This window comes from Diabrotica virgifera, chromosome 4, assembly GCF_917563875.1.
Source record: "Diabrotica virgifera virgifera chromosome 4, PGI_DIABVI_V3a".
Classification (NCBI taxonomy): domain Eukaryota; kingdom Metazoa; phylum Arthropoda; class Insecta; order Coleoptera; family Chrysomelidae; genus Diabrotica; species Diabrotica virgifera.
The window spans coordinates 172,273,423-172,294,985 of record NC_065446.1 but is presented as its reverse complement, the minus strand read 5'-3'; the positions used below and the strand labels follow the sequence as shown (position 1 = coordinate 172,294,985).

Below are 21,563 nucleotides of genomic sequence, written 5' to 3'. Positions count from 1 at the left end.
CCCCACTGGGTTCGTGCAACCCTTACCTTTAAAACCATTTTTCCGACAACATTAGTAGGATATAAGTAATTATATTCTTAATCAAAAAATCAAAGTGTCGGACAAAAACATTGGGGCAACTCGACAGTCGGACAAAAAATTTATTTTTATTAGTAAAGTATACTTTCAAATTATGCTGGCTTCGTGCATCCCTTATCTTTACAACCATTTTTCCGACAAAAGTAGTAGGTTACAAGTAATTATATTCTTAAACAAAAAATATAATTGTCTGACAAAAATGTTGGGGCAAACGAACAGAAAACTTAATTCTTTTAGGCTATCGACGAGGAGGTATTATCAAAAAAAAATTTTAAAACAGTGTTTCTCGGTTACTTTTGAATCGATTTAGCTGAAAATTGGTACACACACTAAGTAAAGCATTTAAAAGGGTATGACGTAGATCGGAACCCAAAATTTTCTTAAAAAATTTTCCGACAAGAGGGAAAATTTTAGAAAAATTGTGATCTGATAATTTGTGTACATACTCCTTGAACAACAAACATCGTTCTGTAGTTTTTTTTCTCGAAATAAAAAAAAATTTCCGACACAAGTATCAGGTTATAAGTAGTTATATTCCAAATCAAAAAATCTAAGTGTCCGACAAAAATATTAAGTCAAATCCAAAGTCGGACAAAAAATTTAATTTTTATTAATAAACTGTCTTTTAAACTTTACTGGGTTCGTGCAACCCTTACCTTTAAAACCATTTTTCCGACAACATTAGTAGGTTATAAGTAATTATATTCTTAATCAAAAAATCAAAGTCTCGGACAAAAATATTGGGGCAACTCGACAGTCGGACAAAAAATTTATTTTTATTAGTAAAGTATACTTTCAAATTATGCTGGGTTCGTGCATCCCTTATCTTTACAACCATTTTTCCGACAAAAGTAGTAGGTTACAAGTAATTATATTCTTAAACAAAAAATATAATTGTCTGACAAAAATGTTGGGGCAAACGAACAGAAAACTTAATTCTTTTAGGCTATCGACGAGGAGGTATTATCAAAAAAAAATTTTAAAACAGTGTTTCTCGGTTACTTTTGAATCGATTTAGCTGAAAATTATTACACACACTAAGTAAAGCATTTAAAAGGGTATGACGTAGATCGGAACCCAAAATTTTCTTAAAAAATTTTCCGACAAGAGGGAAAATTTTAGAAAAATTGTGATCTGATAATTTGTGTACATACTCCTTGAACAACGACAAACATCGTTCTGTAGTTTTTTTTTCTCGAAATAAAAAAAAATTCCGACACAAGTATCAGGTTATAAGTAGTTATATTCCAAATCAAAAAATCTAAGTGTCCGACAAAAATATTGGGTCAAATCCAAAGTCGGACAAAAAATTTAATTTTTATTAATAAACTGTCTTTTAAACCTTACTGGGCTCGTGCAACCCTTACCTTTAAAACCATTTTTCCGACAACATTAGTAGGTTATAAGTAATTATATTCTTAATCAAAAAATCAAAGTGTCGGACAAAAATATTGGGGCAACTCGACAGTCGGACAAAAAATTTATTTTTATTAGTAAAGTATACTTTCAAATTATGCTGGGTTCGTGCATCCCTTATTTTTACAATCATTTTTCCGACAAAAGTAGTAGGTTACAAGTAATTATATTCTTAAACAAAAAATATAATTGTCTGACAAAAATGTTGGGGCAAACGAACAGAAAACTTAATTCTTTTAGGCTATCGACGAGGAGGTATTATCAAAAAAAAATTTTAAAACAGTGTTTCTCGGTTACTTTTGATCGATTTAGCTGAAAATTGGTACACACACTAAGTAAAGCATTTAAAAGGGTATGACGTCGATCGGAACCCAAAATTTTCTTAAAAAATTTTCCGACAAGAGGGAAAATTTTAGAAAAATTGTGATCTGATAATTTGTGTACATACTCCTTGAACAACGACAAACATCGTTCTGTAGTTTTTTTTTCTCGAAATAAAAAAAAATTCCGACACAAGTATCAGGTTATAAGTAGTTATATTCCAAATCAAAAAATCTAAGTGTCCGACAAAAATATTGGGTCAAATCCAAAGTCGGACAAAAAATTTAATTTTTATTAATAAACTGTCTTTTAAACCTTACTGGGCTCGTGCAACCCTTACCTTTAAAACCATTTTTCCGACAACATTAGTAGGTTATAAGTAATTATATTCTTAATCAAAAAATCAAAGTGTCGGACAAAAATATTGGGGCAACTCGACAGTCGGACAAAAAATTTATTTTTATTAGTAAAGTATGCTTTCAAATTATGCTGGGTTCGTGCATCCCTTATCTTTACAATCATTTTTCCGACAAAAGTAGTAGGTTACAAGTAATTATATTCTTAAACAAAAAATGTAATTGTCTGACAAAAATGTTGGGGCAAACGAACAGAAAACTTAATTCTTTTAGGCTATCGACGAGGAGGTATTATCAAAAAAAAAAAAAATTTAAAACAGTGTTTCTCGGTTACTTTTGATCGATTTAGCTGAAAATTTATACATACACTAAGTAAAGCATTTAAAAGGGTATGACGTAGATCGGAACCCAAAATTTTCTTAAAAAATTTTCCGACAAGAGGGAAAATTTTAGGAAAATTGTGATCTGATAATTTGTGTACATACTCCTTGAACAACGACAAACATCGTTCTGTAGTTTTTTTTCTCGAAATAAAAAAAAATTTCCGACACAAGTATCAGGTTATAAGTAGTTATATTGCAAATCAAAAAATCTAAGTGTCCGACAAAAATATTGGGTCAAATCCAAAGTCGGACAAAAAATTTAATTTTTATTAATAAACTGTCTTTTAAACCTTATTGGGTTCGTGCAACCCTTACCTTTAAAACCATTTTTCCGACAACATTAGTAGGTTATAAGTAATTATATTCTTAATCAAAAAATCGAAGTGTCGGACAAAAATATTGGGGCAACTCGACAGTCGGACAAAAAATTTATTTTTATTAGTAAAATATACTTTCAAATTATGCTGGGTTCGTGCATCCCTTATCTTTACAACCATATTTCAGACAAAAGTAGTAGGTTACAAGTAATTATATTCTCAAACAAAAAATATAATTGTCTGACAAAAATGTTGGGGCAAACGAACAGAAAACTTAATTCTTTTAGGCTATCGACGAGGAGGTATTATCAAAAAAAAAATTTAAAACAGTGTTTCTCGGTTACTTTTGAATCGATTTAGCTGAAAATTGGTACACACACTAAGTAAAGCATTTAAAAGGTATGACGTAGATCGGAACCCAAAATTATCTTAAAAAATTTTCCGACAAGAGGGAAAATTTTAGAAAAATTGTGATCTGATAATTTGTGTACATACTCCTTGAACAACGACAAACATCGTTCTGTAGTTTTTTTTGTCGAAATAAAAAAAATTTCCGACACAAGTATCAAGTTATAAGTAGTTATATTCCAAATCAAAAAATCTAAGTGTCCGACAAAAATATTGGGTCAAATCCAAAGTCGGACAAAAAATTTAATTTTTATTAATAAACTGTCTTTTAAACCTTACTGGGCTCGTGCAACCCTTACCTTTAAAACCATTTTTCCGACAACATTAGTAGGTTATAAGTAATTATATTCTTAATCAAAAAATCAAAGTGTCGGACAAAAATATTGGGGCAACTCGACAGTCGGACAAAAAATTTATTTTTATTAGTAAAGTATACTTTCAAATTATGCTGGGTTCGTGCATCCCTTATCTTTACAACCATTTTTCCGACAAAAGTAGTAGGTTACAAGTAATTATATTCTTAAACAAAAAATATAGTTGTCTGACAAAAATGTTGGGGCAAACTAACACAAAACTTAATTCTTTTAGGCTATCGACGAGGAGGTATTATCAAAAAAAAATTTTAAAACAGTGTTTCTCGGTTACTTTTGAATCGATTTAGCTGAAAATTGGTACACACGCTAAGTAAAGCATTTAAAAGGGTATGACGTAGATCGGAACCCAAAATTTTCTTAAAAAATTTTCCGACAAGAGGGAAAATTTTAGAAAAATTGTGATCTGATAATTTGTGTACATACTCCTTGAACAACTACAAACATCGTTCTGTAGTTTTTTTTCTCGAAATAAAAAAAAAAATTCCGACACAAGTATCAGGTTATAAGTAGTGATATTCCAAATCAAAAAATCTAAGTGCCCGACAAAAATATTGGGTCAAATCCAAAGTCGGACAAAAAATTTAATTTTTATTAATAAACTGTCTTTTAACCCCACTGGGTTCGTGCAACCCTTACCTTTAAAACCATTTTTCCGACAACATTAGTAGGATATAAGTAATTATATTCTTAATCAAAAAATCAAAGTGTCGGACAAAAACATTGGGGCAACTCGACAGTCGGACAAAAAATTTATTTTTATTAGTAAAGTATACTTTCAAATTATGCTGGCTTCGTGCATCCCTTATCTTTACAACCATTTTTCCGACAAAAGTAGTAGGTTACAAGTAATTATATTCTTAAACAAAAAATATAATTGTCTGACAAAAATGTTGGGGCAAACGAACAGAAAACTTAATTCTTTTAGGCTATCGACGAGGAGGTATTATCAAAAAAAATTTTAAAACAGTGTTTCTCGGTTACTTTTGAATCGATTTAGCTGAAAATTGGTACACACACTAAGTAAAGCATTTAAAAGGGTATGACGTAGATCGGAACCCAAAATTTTCTTAAAAAATTTTCCGACAAGAGGGAAAATTTTAGAAAAATTGTGATCTGATAATTTGTGTACATACTCCTTGAACAACAAACATCGTTCTGTAGTTTTTTTTCTCGAAATAAAAAAAAATTTCCGACACAAGTATCAGGTTATAAGTAGTTATATTCCAAATCAAAAAATCTAAGTGTCCGACAAAAATATTAAGTCAAATCCAAAGTCGGACAAAAAATTTAATTTTTATTAATAAACTGTCTTTTAAACTTTACTGGGTTCGTGCAACCCTTACCTTTAAAACCATTTTTCCGACAACATTAGTAGGTTATAAGTAATTATATTCTTAATCAAAAAATCAAAGTCTCGGACAAAAATATTGGGGCAACTCGACAGTCGGACAAAAATTTTATTTTTATTAGTAAAGTATACTTTCAAATTATGCTGGGTTCGTGCATCCCTTATCTTTACAACCATTTTTCCGACAAAAGTAGTAGGTTACAAGTAATTATATTCTTAAACAAAAAATATAATTGTCTGACAAAAATGTTGGGGCAAACGAACAGAAAACTTAATTCTTTTAGGCTATCGACGAGGAGGTATTATCAAAAAAAAATTTTAAAACAGTGTTTCTCGGTTACTTTTGAATCGATTTAGCTGAAAATTATTACACACACTAAGTAAAGCATTTAAAAGGGTATGACGTAGATCGGAACCCAAAATTTTCTTAAAAAATTTTCCGACAAGAGGGAAAATTTTAGAAAAATTGTGATCTGATAATTTGTGTACATACTCCTTGAACAACGACAAACATCGTTCTGTAGTTTTTTTTTCTCGAAATAAAAAAAAATTCCGACACAAGTATCAGGTTATAAGTAGTTATATTCCAAATCAAAAAATCTAAGTGTCCGACAAAAATATTGGGTCAAATCCAAAGTCGGACAAAAAATTTAATTTTTATTAATAAACTGTCTTTTAAACCTTACTGGGCTCGTGCAACCCTTACCTTTAAAACCATTTTTCCGACAACATTAGTAGGTTATAAGTAATTATATTCTTAATCAAAAAATCAAAGTGTCGGACAAAAATATTGGGGCAACTCGACAGTCGGACAAAAAATTTATTTTTATTAGTAAAGTATACTTTCAAATTATGCTGGGTTCGTGCATCCCTTATTTTTACAATCATTTTTCCGACAAAAGTAGTAGGTTACAAGTAATTATATTCTTAAACAAAAAATATAATTGTCTGACAAAAATGTTGGGGCAAACGAACAGAAAACTTAATTCTTTTAGGCTATCGACGAGGAGGTATTATCAAAAAAAAATTTTAAAACAGTGTTTCTCGGTTACTTTTGATCGATTTAGCTGAAAATTGGTACACACACTAAGTAAAGCATTTAAAAGGGTATGACGTCGATCGGAACCCAAAATTTTCTTAAAAAATTTTCCGACAAGAGGGAAAATTTTAGAAAAATTGTGATCTGATAATTTGTGTACATACTCCTTGAACAACGACAAACATCGTTCTGTAGTTTTTTTTTCTCGAAATAAAAAAAAATTCCGACACAAGTATCAGGTTATAAGTAGTTATATTCCAAATCAAAAAATCTAAGTGTCCGACAAAAATATTGGGTCAAATCCAAAGTCGGACAAAAAATTTAATTTTTATTAATAAACTGTCTTTTAAACCTTACTGGGCTCGTGCAACCCTTACCTTTAAAACCATTTTTCCGACAACATTAGTAGGTTATAAGTAATTATATTCTTAATCAAAAAATCAAAGTGTCGGACAAAAATATTGGGGCAACTCGACAGTCGGACAAAAAATTTATTTTTATTAGTAAAGTATGCTTTCAAATTATGCTGGGTTCGTGCATCCCTTATCTTTACAACCATTTTTCCGACAAAAGTAGTAGGTTACAAGTAATTATATTCTTAAACAAAAAATATAGTTGTCTGACAAAAATGTTGGGGCAAACTAACACAAAACTTAATTCTTTTAGGCTATCGACGAGGAGGTATTATCAAAAAAAAATTTTAAAACAGTGTTTCTCGGTTACTTTTGAATCGATTTAGCTGAAAATTGGTACACACGCTAAGTAAAGCATTTAAAAGGGTATGACGTAGATCGGAACCCAAAATTTTCTTAAAAAATTTTCCGACAAGAGGGAAAATTTTAGAAAAATTGTGATCTGATAATTTGTGTACATACTCCTTGAACAACTACAAACATCGTTCTGTAGTTTTTTTTCTCGAAATAAAAAAAAAATTCCGACACAAGTATCAGGTTATAAGTAGTGATATTCCAAATCAAAAAATCTAAGTGTCCGACAAAAATATTGGGTCAAATCCAAAGTCGGACAAAAAATTTAATTTTTATTAATAAACTGTCTTTTAACCCCACTGGGTTCGTGCAACCCTTACCTTTAAAACCATTTTTCCGACAACATTAGTAGGATATAAGTAATTATATTCTTAATCAAAAAATCAAAGTGTCGGACAAAAACATTGGGGCAACTCGACAGTCGGACAAAAAATTTATTTTTATTAGTAAAGTATACTTTCAAATTATGCTGGCTTCGTGCATCCCTTATCTTTACAACCATTTTTCCGACAAAAGTAGTAGGTTACAAGTAATTATATTCTTAAACAAAAAATATAATTGTCTGACAAAAATGTTGGGGCAAACGAACAGAAAACTTAATTCTTTTAGGCTATCGACGAGGAGGTATTATCAAAAAAAATTTTAAAACAGTGTTTCTCGGTTACTTTTGAATCGATTTAGCTGAAAATTGGTACACACACTAAGTAAAGCATTTAAAAGGGTATGACGTAGATCGGAACCCAAAATTTTCTTAAAAAATTTTCCGACAAGAGGGAAAATTTTAGAAAAATTGTGATCTGATAATTTGTGTACATACTCCTTGAACAACAAACATCGTTCTGTAGTTTTTTTTCTCGAAATAAAAAAAAATTTCCGACACAAGTATCAGGTTATAAGTAGTTATATTCCAAATCAAAAAATCTAAGTGTCCGACAAAAATATTAAGTCAAATCCAAAGTCGGACAAAAAATTTAATTTTTATTAATAAACTGTCTTTTAAACTTTACTCGGTTCGTGCAACCCTTACCTTTAAAACCATTTTTCCGACAACATTAGTAGGTTATAAGTAATTATATTCTTAATCAAAAAATCAAAGTCTCGGACAAAAATATTGGGGCAACTCGACAGTCGGACAAAAAATTTATTTTTATTAGTAAAGTATACTTTCAAATTATGCTGGGTTCGTGCATCCCTTATCTTTACAACCATTTTTCCGACAAAAGTAGTAGGTTACAAGTAATTATATTCTTAAACAAAAAATATAATTGTCTGACAAAAATGTTGGGGCAAACGAACAGAAAACTTAATTCTTTTAGGCTATCGACGAGGAGGTATTATCAAAAAAAAATTTTAAAACAGTGTTTCTCGGTTACTTTTGAATCGATTTAGCTGAAAATTATTACACACACTAAGTAAAGCATTTAAAAGGGTATGACGTAGATCGGAACCCAAAATTTTCTTAAAAAATTTTCCGACAAGAGGGAAAATTTTAGAAAAATTGTGATCTGATAATTTGTGTACATACTCCTTGAACAACGACAAACATCGTTCTGTAGTTTTTTTTTCTCGAAATAAAAAAAAATTCCGACACAAGTATCAGGTTATAAGTAGTTATATTCCAAATCAAAAAATCTAAGTGTCCGACAAAAATATTGGGTCAAATCCAAAGTCGGACAAAAAATTTAATTTTTATTAATAAACTGTCTTTTAAACCTTACTGGGCTCGTGCAACCCTTACCTTTAAAACCATTTTTCCGACAACATTAGTAGGTTATAAGTAATTATATTCTTAATCAAAAAATCAAAGTGTCGGACAAAAATATTGGGGCAACTCGACAGTCGGACAAAAAATTTATTTTTATTAGTAAAGTATACTTTCAAATTATGCTGGGTTCGTGCATCCCTTATTTTTACAATCATTTTTCCGACAAAAGTAGTAGGTTACAAGTAATTATATTCTTAAACAAAAAATATAATTGTCTGACAAAAATGTTGGGGCAAACGAACAGAAAACTTAATTCTTTTAGGCTATCGACGAGGAGGTATTATCAAAAAAAAATTTTAAAACAGTGTTTCTCGGTTACTTTTGATCGATTTAGCTGAAAATTGGTACACACACTAAGTAAAGCATTTAAAAGGGTATGACGTCGATCGGAACCCAAAATTTTCTTAAAAAATTTTCCGACAAGAGGGAAAATTTTAGAAAAATTGTGATCTGATAATTTGTGTACATACTCCTTGAACAACGACAAACATCGTTCTGTAGTTTTTTTTTCTCGAAATAAAAAAAAATTCCGACACAAGTATCAGGTTATAAGTAGTTATATTCCAAATCAAAAAATCTAAGTGTCCGACAAAAATATTGGGTCAAATCCAAAGTCGGACAAAAAATTTAATTTTTATTAATAAACTGTCTTTTAAACCTTACTGGGCTCGTGCAACCCTTACCTTTAAAACCATTTTTCCGACAACATTAGTAGGTTATAAGTAATTATATTCTTAATCAAAAAATCAAAGTGTCGGACAAAAATATTGGGGCAACTCGACAGTCGGACAAAAAATTTATTTTTATTAGTAAAGTATGCTTTCAAATTATGCTGGGTTCGTGCATCCCTTATCTTTACAATCATTTTTCCGACAAAAGTAGTAGGTTACAAGTAATTATATTCTTAAACAAAAAATGTAATTGTCTGACAAAAATGTTGGGGCAAACGAACAGAAAACTTAATTCTTTTAGGCTATCGACGAGGAGGTATTATCAAAAAAAAAAAAAAATTTAAAACAGTGTTTCTCGGTTACTTTTGATCGATTTAGCTGAAAATTTATACATACACTAAGTAAAGCATTTAAAAGGGTATGACGTAGATCGGAACCCAAAATTTTCTTAAAAAATTTTCCGACAAGAGGGAAAATTTTAGGAAAATTGTGATCTGATAATTTGTGTACATACTCCTTGAACAACGACAAACATCGTTCTGTAGTTTTTTTTCTCGAAATAAAAAAAAATTTCCGACACAAGTATCAGGTTATAAGTAGTTATATTGCAAATCAAAAAATCTAAGTGTCCGACAAAAATATTGGGTCAAATCCAAAGTCGGACAAAAAATTTAATTTTTATTAATAAACTGTCTTTTAAACCTTATTGGGTTCGTGCAACCCTTACCTTTAAAACCATTTTTCCGACAACATTAGTAGGTTATAAGTAATTATATTCTTAATCAAAAAATCGAAGTGTCGGACAAAAATATTGGGGCAACTCGACAGTCGGACAAAAAATTTATTTTTATTAGTAAAATATACTTTCAAATTATGCTGGGTTCGTGCATCCCTTATCTTTACAACCATATTTCAGACAAAAGTAGTAGGTTACAAGTAATTATATTCTTAAACAAAAAATATAATTGTCTGACAAAAATGTTGGGGCAAACGAACAGAAAACTTAATTCTTTTAGGCTATCGACGAGGAGGTATTATCAAAAAAAAAATTTAAAACAGTGTTTCTCGGTTACTTTTGAATCGATTTAGCTGAAAATTGGTACACACACTAAGTAAAGCATTTAAAAGGTATGACGTAGATCGGAACCCAAAATTATCTTAAAAAATTTTCCGACAAGAGGGAAAATTTTAGAAAAATTGTGATCTGATAATTTGTGTACATACTCCTTGAACAACGACAAACATCGTTCTGTAGTTTTTTTTTGTCGAAATAAAAAAAATTTCCGACACAAGTATCAAGTTATAAGTAGTTATATTCCAAATCAAAAAATCTAAGTGTCCGACAAAAATATTGGGTCAAATCCAAAGTCGGACAAAAAATTTAATTTTTATTAATAAACTGTCTTTTAAACCTTACTGGGTTCGTGCAACCCTTACCTTTAAAACCACTTTTCCGACAACATTAGTAGGTTATAAGTAATTATATTCTTAATCAACAAATCAAAGTGTCGGACAAAAATATTGGGGCAACTCGACAGTCGGACAAAAAATTTATTTTTATTAGTAAAGTATACTTTCAAATTATGCTGGGTTCGTGCATCCCTTATCTTTACAACCATTTTTCCGACAAAAGTAGTAGGTTACAAGTAATTATATTCTTAAACAAAAAATATAGTTGTCTGACAAAAATGTTGGGGCAAACTAACAGAAATCTTAATTCTTTTAGGCTATCGACGAAGAGGTATTATCAAAAAAAAAATTTAAAACAGTGTTTCTCGGTTACTTTTGAATCGATTTAGCTAAAAATTGGTACACACGCTAAGTACTACACTTAAAAGGGCATGACAAAGAATTGTACACAAAATTTTCCAAAAAGATTTTCCGACAAGAGGGAAAATTTCGGAATTTTTTTTAAAAATTTTAGAATGTTCTCTACAAGGCAGAACCCGACATCCGACGCCCTGAAGGGCACTAAGGATTATGAGAAAGAAGAAGAAGAAGGAATGTTCTCTACGTTACGTCCTTATAATTATTATAAGGTGTATTTCTACAAATTTTCAGTTTGATCTATGTAGATCTAACCGAGAAAAATTGTTTACAGTTCGCTTTGGTCTCCTTGATGCTTATTATTTTTTTATATCCCAGAGAACGGCTGTTCCCGTACATGCGACACTATATTATACAAGAAATTTTCGATTTTCTAAATGTGACTGAATTGAAAAAATTGGGCCAAATCCAATCTTAAAATATAGGAAAAGAGATATATGTCAACCATCCATTTTGGTCCAAGGGTGTGGATTTTACGTCCCATTTAGTGTCTGTTTTTCGTTCTCGTCCCCAAAAATATTACTGAACATTACCTTTCCAAAGCATGGTTAATTTTGAAAATTCTTCTCTTCTTCTTCTTCTTCTTCTTCTTCTTACTTTTATATAGACATTACTCTGTCTGTTTTTCAATGTGCCTCCAGTAAGTTGTCATTCCACCTTTTTCGTGGTCTTCCCACTGATCGTCTTCCTATTGGGGAACCTTCTCTGACCGTCCTTACTACTCTATTTGTTGTCATTCGGCTTATGTGGTCGTTCCATTCTACTCTTCTGCTTTTCACCCCATAGGCGTAACCAGGGGGTGGTTTTGGGGGTTATAACCCCCCTTTTGGATGTACTTTGAGCTCTATACGCTTAACACAATTATTATTCCATACCCCCAGAGACCTTCAAGTAGACGTAACTCCCCCTTAGGATCATCCTGGTTACACCTCTGTTTCACCCAGTTATTAATGTTGTCCACCTTGCATCTCCTTCATATATCTGCACTTCTAGCTCTATCCCACAGCGTCTTACCATCGATTTTTCGCAATGTTTTCATCTCTGCTGTTTCTATAGCATTCTTTTTGTCCTTTCTGTATCAGGTTGTGTTTCTGCCGCGTATGTCATTATTGGTCTGATGACTCTTTTGTAAATTCTGCCTTTCACTTCTTTTCTGATGTTTTTATTTCTCTATATTGTTTCATTCAGGCAACCTGCGGCTCTGTTTGCTTTATTCACCTGATCTTCCACTTTTGTTTCGAGCTTTCCGTAGCTGCATAGTGTGATGCCTAGATATTTAAACTCCATGACTTGTTCTATTATTTGACCCTCCAGCTCTAATTTACACCTTATTAGATCTGCTGTTATAACGATGCATTTAGTCTTTTTTAGGGAAATTTACATGTTAAATTTTCTAGCGGTTATATTAAATTCGTGCAGCATACGTTGTAAATCATCTTCACTTTGAGAGATTAGTATTGCGTCGTCTGCATAGCAGATTATTTTAAGTGGTTTTTCTCCCATTTGGTATTCTTTTTTTGTTCTTACTTTTTTTATTATTTCGTCCATGATCAGGTTGAACAACAGAGGACTCAGGGAATCTCCCTGTTTTATCCCATTGTAATTTTGAAAATTGTATATACCATTCAAAAGTTACCGATCTCAGAAATTTTATTCAATTTCTATTTAAAAAGGGAAAAATGTTTTTTCTCAAAGTTCGCATCACCCCGTGGAATATTCTAGCATCTATAAAATACTAAAATTAAAACCTAACTATAGCCTCATTCCTTCTCAACATTCAGTTTTTTCATTCATTCGTTTATGTTGGATAATAAAAAAGTTAAGGACTTTAATAACTAGCCATGTTTTTCATAGACAAAGTGTGTTTTTAAATGGCAAACTTTAAGGAGTAATTGTGCATGACAAAATAAAGTCAGTTTGCTTTACGAGAAAAACGTATGTCCACAAATGCATCGTTTCCGAGATAGGGGGTGTTGAAGTTTTTCTGACAAACTGACGATTTATTTATTGCTTTAAAACCAGTTGAGATATGCAAATGAAATTTGGTGGGTTTTAAGAGGTAGTTATTGCACATTTTTTAACTACAGTTAAGAATTTAATATTCACCATTGGCGCGCATACGGGTAATATGAGCCGAAAAATACGTAATTTAATATGAAGTCAAAAATGTATAAAAATTAATTTTTTTTAAATTGTACCAAAACGCCCCATTATTTTTGTCCGACAAGTGATCCAATATGCATTACACATGTAAAAAAACAGTACAAAATAAAAATAACATCTGTGGTAATAAATAAAAAAATTTCAGGAAATTGACATTTTCGGCGCGTCCGACTGCGCATATGCCCCGTGAAAATTGTCCGACAAGGTTACCACATTATTGTAAAAAGGTTTTATGGTAGATACCGTTAAAATTATCCATGTGGTAATAAATTTATTATTTTCATAAATTTTAAGTTATTTTTCGGGTGTAACTTTAATGATATTATGCTAAAAATGATGGTGTATCGCATATTTAAAATGCGTTTATCTCGAAAACGGTTGAGTTTAGGAAGATGAAAGAAGTATACCTTTTTTAAGTAAAACTAATAGGAAAATAAAAATTTTAATGTCAAAATTATACAGAGTGAGGGATAAAAAAAATTGAACGTAATAAATGAGTGCTGAAAGGCATATGTGGCGCCCTCTGGGCAATGCATAATTTTTGGTAAGGAATTTAGATTTCTCGACCCAAGAAACCCCCAAATATAAAATTTCATGTTGTTATCTCATACCTATCAGGAAATATTAAATAATAAATAAAAAAAAAGTTTAACTTTGACACCCTGTATCTCGGCTATTATAAACTTTGTACTAAGGTAAGTTAGCTTAAATCGGCCTATTTTAACCTCAGGAACCTGAGGTTAAGCTATGGCCCATTCTTTACCAAACACCCTGTATGCATAAAAATTACTTCTTCTTTTAATTGTACCAAAACGCCCCATTATTTTTGTCCGACAAGTGATCCAATATGCATTACACATGTAAAAGAACAGTACAAAATAAAAATGACATCTGTGGTAATAAATAAAAAATTTTCAGGAAATTGACATCTTCGGCGCGTCCGACTGCGCATATGCCCCGTGAAAATTGTCCGACAAGGTTACCACATTATTGTAAAAAGGTTTTATGATAGATACCGTTAAAATTACCGATGTGGTAATAAATTTATTATTTTCATAAATTTGACATATTTAGCGTGTCCGACGCGTCATATGCCCCAATATTTTTGTCCGACAAAATTGTTTTCGTTGTTTATATGATAAAATCCATTGATTAAAATAGAATGACCAATGTGGTAATAAATTTTTTTCTTGCATAAAATTGACAACTTCGTCACCGCTTGACAGACAAACGCCCCACTACCATAATGCGCCAAGCTCAAAATTTGTCCGACTCCTCCCAAATAACAAGTACAAAAAGTTTCAACGGTGTGGTCATAAATAATAATTGTATATGCGGGCCCAAGGCCTATAATCGATTACTGCCATCGACCACTTACAGTCAGTCTCGATTAATCGCGGCAGGTAAAGTAAAATTCTTCTTTTAGTACAATAAAGTGTTACTTTACTGCCGCAAATGAGTACAATAATGAATGACTTTAGTGACGGTTGGCGATAAAAATATTATCTTTACAAATAAATTGTAATTGATATTAACAAACGATGTAAAACAAAAATAAGAGTAAGACATTTGACAACAGAATACATAGTTATAAACACAGGAATCCGTCAAGGCGATTCACTGATCCCTTTCATATTTAGTTTAATAAAAATCTTCTCAGAAAAGCTGCCTTTAAGATGGGTAACACATTCTTTAGAGTCGGTTGCTACGCTGACGATGCTGTCCTTGTCGCCGATTCTGAAGACAATCTCCAAAGGCTACTACATGCATTTAATACTAAAGCTAAAGAACTAAATGTGCTCATCAACACCGAGAAGACTAGAAGTGTCTAGTAATTTCCAAAGAGCCGATATGATGCAAATTGGAAATTGACTGGAAAACTGTGAACCACTTGAAATATCTTGGGTGCGGAAATAACAAGCTATGGAAATCTCTCAACTGAGGTTAGAGAACAAACAATGAAAGCAGCTAAAATCTCGGGATGCCTGAAAGAAATCGTATGGAAGAACAAATATCTAAATACTGAAATCAAAGTCAAAATATATAAAACAACCATAAGACCTATTATATAACATGCGGCTGAAAAAAGACCAGATACAAATAGAACGTTTCAAGTGATTAAAACGGTTGAAATAAAAACAATACGAAGTACCCACAGGGTGGGGCATTAGTGTGACAAAGTCCAATTACTCGTTTGTCGTAAGAGATACGAAAAAAAGTTATTTAGGTAAAAGTTGGGGCACACATACTACCATAATTTAAAAATATTTTCAAATATACAGGGGCGTGCGTATTGACAGGGTGACACAAACTTATGTTTTTTAAAATGGAACACCCTGTATATTTTTACATTTTTGCATTCTCCTCAATGTTTCCTTTCTTAAAATATATGGTTTTGTAATATTATACGAGGTAGTTTAAAAGTCAATTACGTTCTTTTGTTAATTTCGTAGCCACATCTACACAATGTAGAATTGTAGTGATTTGACATCAAATTTTCTATTTATATTCAAACGATTTTTAATATAGTCTACTACTGTTAATCATTAACAGTATAGCGAAATGTTTAATTTTAGTATACAGGGTGGGTCGAAACTCGGAATAAGTATTTTCTGAGATTTCTTAAATGGAACACCCTGTATTTAAGTATTGTAATGAAATGATATTTTATGGTACTTTTTTATTTCTTAAGCATTCCCTATAGCTAAGTGCTTTAATTTGTAAGTTATTCGGGATTCTTTAAGCCAAACATTAATTGCAACAAAAATTACGTGAAATTTTATTAGGTGACCGTGAAAATATCCAATCAAAAAATAATTTTTCGAAAAAAAAATACATAATCTAGCCTGATCCTTAATTTATTAATATTGGATGAGATATCCAAATACATTCGTAGTTATATAAGGTTGTTGGTGCTTAAAATATTAATCAAACATACAAAATTCTCCCAAGTTGGCTATGACACAAAATTTGCTTAAACATTTGATATTATACTATTTATATAGTTCCAGTTGATTTGTTACCATTACTAATATTAATTTTTCTAATGAGGAACTGATTAAAATGGCTTTGTGCTAGAAGAGTATAACAAAAATGAGCTACTTGATATAAAAATTTATCATCAACAATTCCCTGATAGACGACAACTAAAAAGAGAAACTTTTGAAAGTCTACTAAAACGGTTTCAACAGACTAGACACTTAGATTGTAAGAACGGTTGTACTAATATGCAGATCGTCAGTGACACTAAGGATTACATTTAATTCCTGTTTTCTTCACTTACAATAGTTTTTGTTCAATCAGATTTATCATAATCTAAGTGTCCAGTCCGTTGAAACCGTTCTAGTATATTTTTAAACGTTTCTCTTCTTAGTTGTCTATCAGGGAATTTCTGATGAAAAATTCTTATTGCTAGTAGCACATTTTTGTTATACTCCATTAGCACAAAAATGTTATTAATCATTCCTCGTTAGAAAATTCATATTAGTAATGGTAACAAAGCAACTGGAACTATAAAAATAGTATAATGTCAAATTTTTAAGGAAATTTAATGTCATAGCCGACTAGGTAGAATATTGTATGTTTTTATTAATATTTTGCGCACCAACAATCTTAACTACGAATTTATTTGGATATCTCATCCAATATTAATAAATTAAGGATCAAGCTAGATTATGATGTATTTTTTTTTCGAAAAATTATTTTTGATTGAATATTTTCACGGCCATCTAATAAAATTTCACTTAATTTTTCTTGCAATTAATGTTTGGCTTAAAGAATCACGAATAACTTACAAATTAAAGCACTTAGGTATAGGGAATGCTTAAGAAATAAAAAAGTACCATAAAATATCATTTCATTACAATACTTAAATACAGGGTGTTCCATTTAAGAAAACTAAGAAAATACTCATTCCGAGTTTCGACCAACCCTGTATACTAAAATTTAACATTTCGCTATGCTGTTAATGTTTAACAATATCAGACTACATTAAAAATCGTTTAAAAATAAAATAAAAATTTTGCTACGAAATTAACAAAAAAACGTAATTATCTTTTAAACTGCCTCGTATAATATTACAAAATTATATATTTTAAGAATGGAAACATTGAGGAGAATCCAAAAATGTAAAAATATACAGGGTGTTCCATTTAAAAAAACATAAGTTTGTGTCACCCTGTCAATATGCACGCCCCTGTATATTTGAAAATATTTTTAAATAATGGTCCTATCAGTGCCCCAACTTTTAGCTAAATAACTTTTTTTCGTATCTCTTACGACAAACGAGTAATTGGACTTTGTCATACTAATGCCCCACCCTGTATGTAAGAAAAAAATCTATGTGACAGAATAAGAAGTGAAGACATCAGACAAAACTGTGGAATATAGGATATAGTAAGGTGACGACGGAGACGAAGATAATGGAACAAACGTATAAAGATAATGGAGGACAGCAGACTCGTTAAAAGTGCAAAAGCGAATAACCTAGTAGGTAAAATATCATAGGGTAGACCACCAAAACGATGGCGAGAATGCTGGACCTCATCGTTCGGGGAAGACTTCATGGCAATGAACAGGCAGTAACCTACTAGCATGATCGATCATGCTAGAAAGAAGAAGAAAAATAAATTGGTATGCTAATAAATTAAAATGGCTGCATGAAAATTAACAATAATATGCTCAATAATGTCCCGTCTGTGCATCTCACCATTCATAGTGTCCTGGCAAAGGTAGAAGTCTGTTCTCCACCGAAACAGATTCCAGACTAAACCATAAAACCACCGCCTCCAAATTAGTGATGTTGATTATAGTTACTTTCGAGTATTCGTTACAAATCATTACTTTTGTATAAAGTAATCATTTAAAGTATTCGTTACTTTGATTACTCTTGTTACTGTTGTATTTGTGTATCGGTAATCATATCGAGAATCTGATTTCTCAGTATTTCGTATTAAGTACAAGATCCGATATAACGACCTTCACCGATCTATTTAATGGATAGAATTTAAATGATATGTAATTGTCCTGTCATTGCTGCTCCACAATATCAGTAATCTCGAGTAATCTGTTTGCATTAATTAAGTGCCAAAAACAAACCCTCGAAACTCTAGATGACGTACCTTAGCAGTAACCCAGGGCATCCAGGTGCTTCGGAGGTTGGTTCTGATCGCAAAATCGTGTTCAGTGACCCCAAATACCCCGAAATAAGAAAATCTGGCCCTTAATATACTGACTTTAACATGTTTATGCATTTTTCGATGCGTTTTATACACTTTAAAATGTAATAATGCATTTCCACCTATTTTTTTATTGTAGACTTTTTACCAGACGTCATCCTAATCCTAAATACAATGCAAAAGTTGCAAGGCTCTATGTACCTACTGTATTTAAAAATAGATTTATTCCTGTGTTTTTAGTGTTAAATGACCTGGTCTAATAAAAACAATGCCATACCTACATGTAAAATTAAAGTTGATGATCATAGTCTAGAAATATTATCATTTATACATATTTTCCGGTCAATCTAAGCTATTTTATTCTAGACCTGATAAGAATAGTGTGTATTTATTATTAAAATCTAATGTAATTGATTGATTCGACCGTTACTTGATGGAAGTTCATTTTATCTAACAATAAAACACTGAAAATGTTTGTTTTCTATACTTCCACAAAATTTATTACAACTATGTGACTACAGCTGTTTCGGCAGAGTGCCTTTCTCAAGTGATATAGTTTACAATGTATTTGCCTTTTTAAGTCTTTAACTGAAGAGGTTGAGGAGTGGGGAGCTGTTTGTCTCGAGTTGGTCATTCAGAATTATATCTGTATTTTTCAGTTTATTAATTTCCATAGATTCTAAAAAAGATAGCTTAAGGCCTTTATTTTGGATATGCAGAATTTGAAACTCTTCATTGAAAGAATGATTATGATCTAGAAGGTGAAGTGCGTATGTAGAAGTGTCTGTTTTTCTATTGTTGAAAGCCCTTTTGTGTTCTGCTATCCGTTTGTCAAAAGTTCTGCCAGTTTGACCGATGTACGTTTTCGGACAGTCACCACAAGTTAGTTTGTACACACCACTCTGTAGTTGCTTTCTCTTTCGGCTTTTATTGTTCTTAATATATTTGCTTAAGTTGTTGTTAGTTCTGAAAGCTGGTGTTATTCCTTTCTTTTTTATGTATCTGGCTATTTTTGTTGTTACCTTGCCAGTATATGTGAGAGAGCAGAAGGTACTGGGTTCTTTCTGTGGTGGTGGATACACTAATTTCAGGGCTTTCTTATGGAGTTTTTGGTTTAAAATTTTGTTAACAGTTTGTTCGTTATAGCCGTTGTTTACTGCTATTTGTTTAATGATGTTTAGTTCTATCTCGAAGTTATTTTTTGCCATTTGCATTACTTCTGTCAAATTAGCAGCCTACCATAGCATGATACATAAACTGACAGAAATTCCCATGGCAAAAAATAACTTCGAGATAGAACTAAACATCATTAAACAAATAGCAGTAAACAACGGCTATAACGAACAAACAATTAAGGTGATACAGTAGCGATCAACAGGTAGCCAAAACGCGTTTAAAGATTGCGGCTATAATTTTGAATATTTTTTCGAGATATTTGGCACACGTATTCGTAATATAATAGAGAATGGCGGTACAGAGCCCAATTTGAAAAATATATTAATATGTGGAAATTACTCTGTAATTAAATACAATATTAAAAAAACGACCCTTTACCGCCATTAAGAAGAACAAAAAAATACACTTTCTTCAAATAAACTTTTTTATCCGATGCCTAGATTTTGTGTCATTTTGGAACTACATACTAATGAAATAAAAAATGTTAGTAGTTCCAAAATGACACAAAATCTAGGCATCGGATAAAAAAGTTTATTTGAAGAAAGTGTATTTTTTTGTTCTTCTTAATGGCGGTACATGCTCTTTTTTTAATATTGTATTTAATTACAGAGTAATTTCCACATATTAACATATTTTTCAATTTGGGCTCTGTACCGCCATTCTTTATTATATTACGAATACGTTTGCCAAATATCTCGAAAAAATATTCAAAATTACAACCGCAATCTTGGAACGCGTTTTCGCTACCTGTTGATCGCTACTGTTTCCTTTTAACAAAATTTTAATCCAAAAACTCCATAAGAAAGCCCTGAAATTAGTGTATCCACCACCACAGAAAGAACCCAGTACCTTCTGCTCTCTCACATATGCTGGCAAGATAACAACAAAAATAGCCAGATACATAAAAAAGAAAGGAATAACACCAGCTTTCAGAACTAACAACAACTTAAACAAATATATTAAGAACAATAAAAGCCGAAAGAGAAAGCACTTTTGACAAACGGATAGCAGAACACAAAAGGGCTTTCAACAATAGAAAAACAGACACCTTCTACATACGCACTTCACCTTCTAGATCATAATCATTCTTTCAATGAAGAGTTTCAAATTCTGCATATCCAAAATAAAGGCCTTAAGCTATCTTTTTTAGAATCTATGGAAATTAATAAACTGAAAAATACAGATATAATTCTGAATGACCAACTCGAGACAAACAGCTCCCCACTCCTCAACCTCTTCAGTTAAAGACTTAAAAAGGCAAATACATTGTAAACTATATCACTTGAGAAAGGCACTCTGCCGAAACAGCTGTAGTCACATAGTTGTAATAAATTTTGTGGAAGTATAGAAAACAAACATTTTCAGTGTTTTATTGTTAGATAAAATCTAATGTGTAGCATTTTTATTTTCAAAAGAACTAACATCTGTGAAATTCTGTGAATTATCTACCTCGACAAATCGTATAGACATCTGTTTCTGGGTGCATGCTTTGTTAAATGATATACCTCCCTCTGTTTCAGCTACTTCTCAGCGCCCTGTAATCCTATAAAACTCTTCATAGCCTTCGCCCTTCGCAGATAAAATTTTAGTTAACTGTACTGATACCTACCGAAAACTCGTGTAATACCGGTCCAACTCCGATATCAAGCCATTCAACCGAGTAGATACAATACTCAAATTCAAAGTAGGTACTCGCTCTGATACGATTGGTACGAAGTAATCAGAGTAATCAAAGTAACGATTTACCTCTCTGTATAGTAATCTTTACTTTCGGTATTCGTAAGTAAAGAGTACTTTCTAACGAATACTTACTTTTTCAACGTCACTACTCAAAATGGATAACCCAACTGACACTGATATCGAAAGATCAATGGTACATGTCTCAAAGGACGCCTAGATACCGAACCAAATGTCGCAGAATAGTTCAAGTGGAAACAAGGGTACCAGTGGCATCTTGTGGCAGTGTTCATGCAGTAA

At 31.5% G+C, this 21,563-nt stretch overlaps 1 protein-coding gene and 1 long non-coding RNA gene across 17 annotated transcripts in view; both read left to right on the top strand.

Moving 5' to 3' along the window:
* LOC126883236 (zinc finger protein 83-like) overlaps positions 1–21,563 on the top strand; it is a 139,782-nt gene that overhangs the window by 90,270 nt on the left and 27,949 nt on the right. The window lies entirely within an intron of this gene.
* On the top strand, positions 2,547–14,325 carry LOC126883241 (uncharacterized). Its single transcript, XR_007697584.1, has 3 exons — positions 2,547–3,071; positions 5,910–7,528; positions 10,372–14,325. It is a non-coding gene; the product is annotated as an uncharacterized LOC126883241 (long non-coding RNA).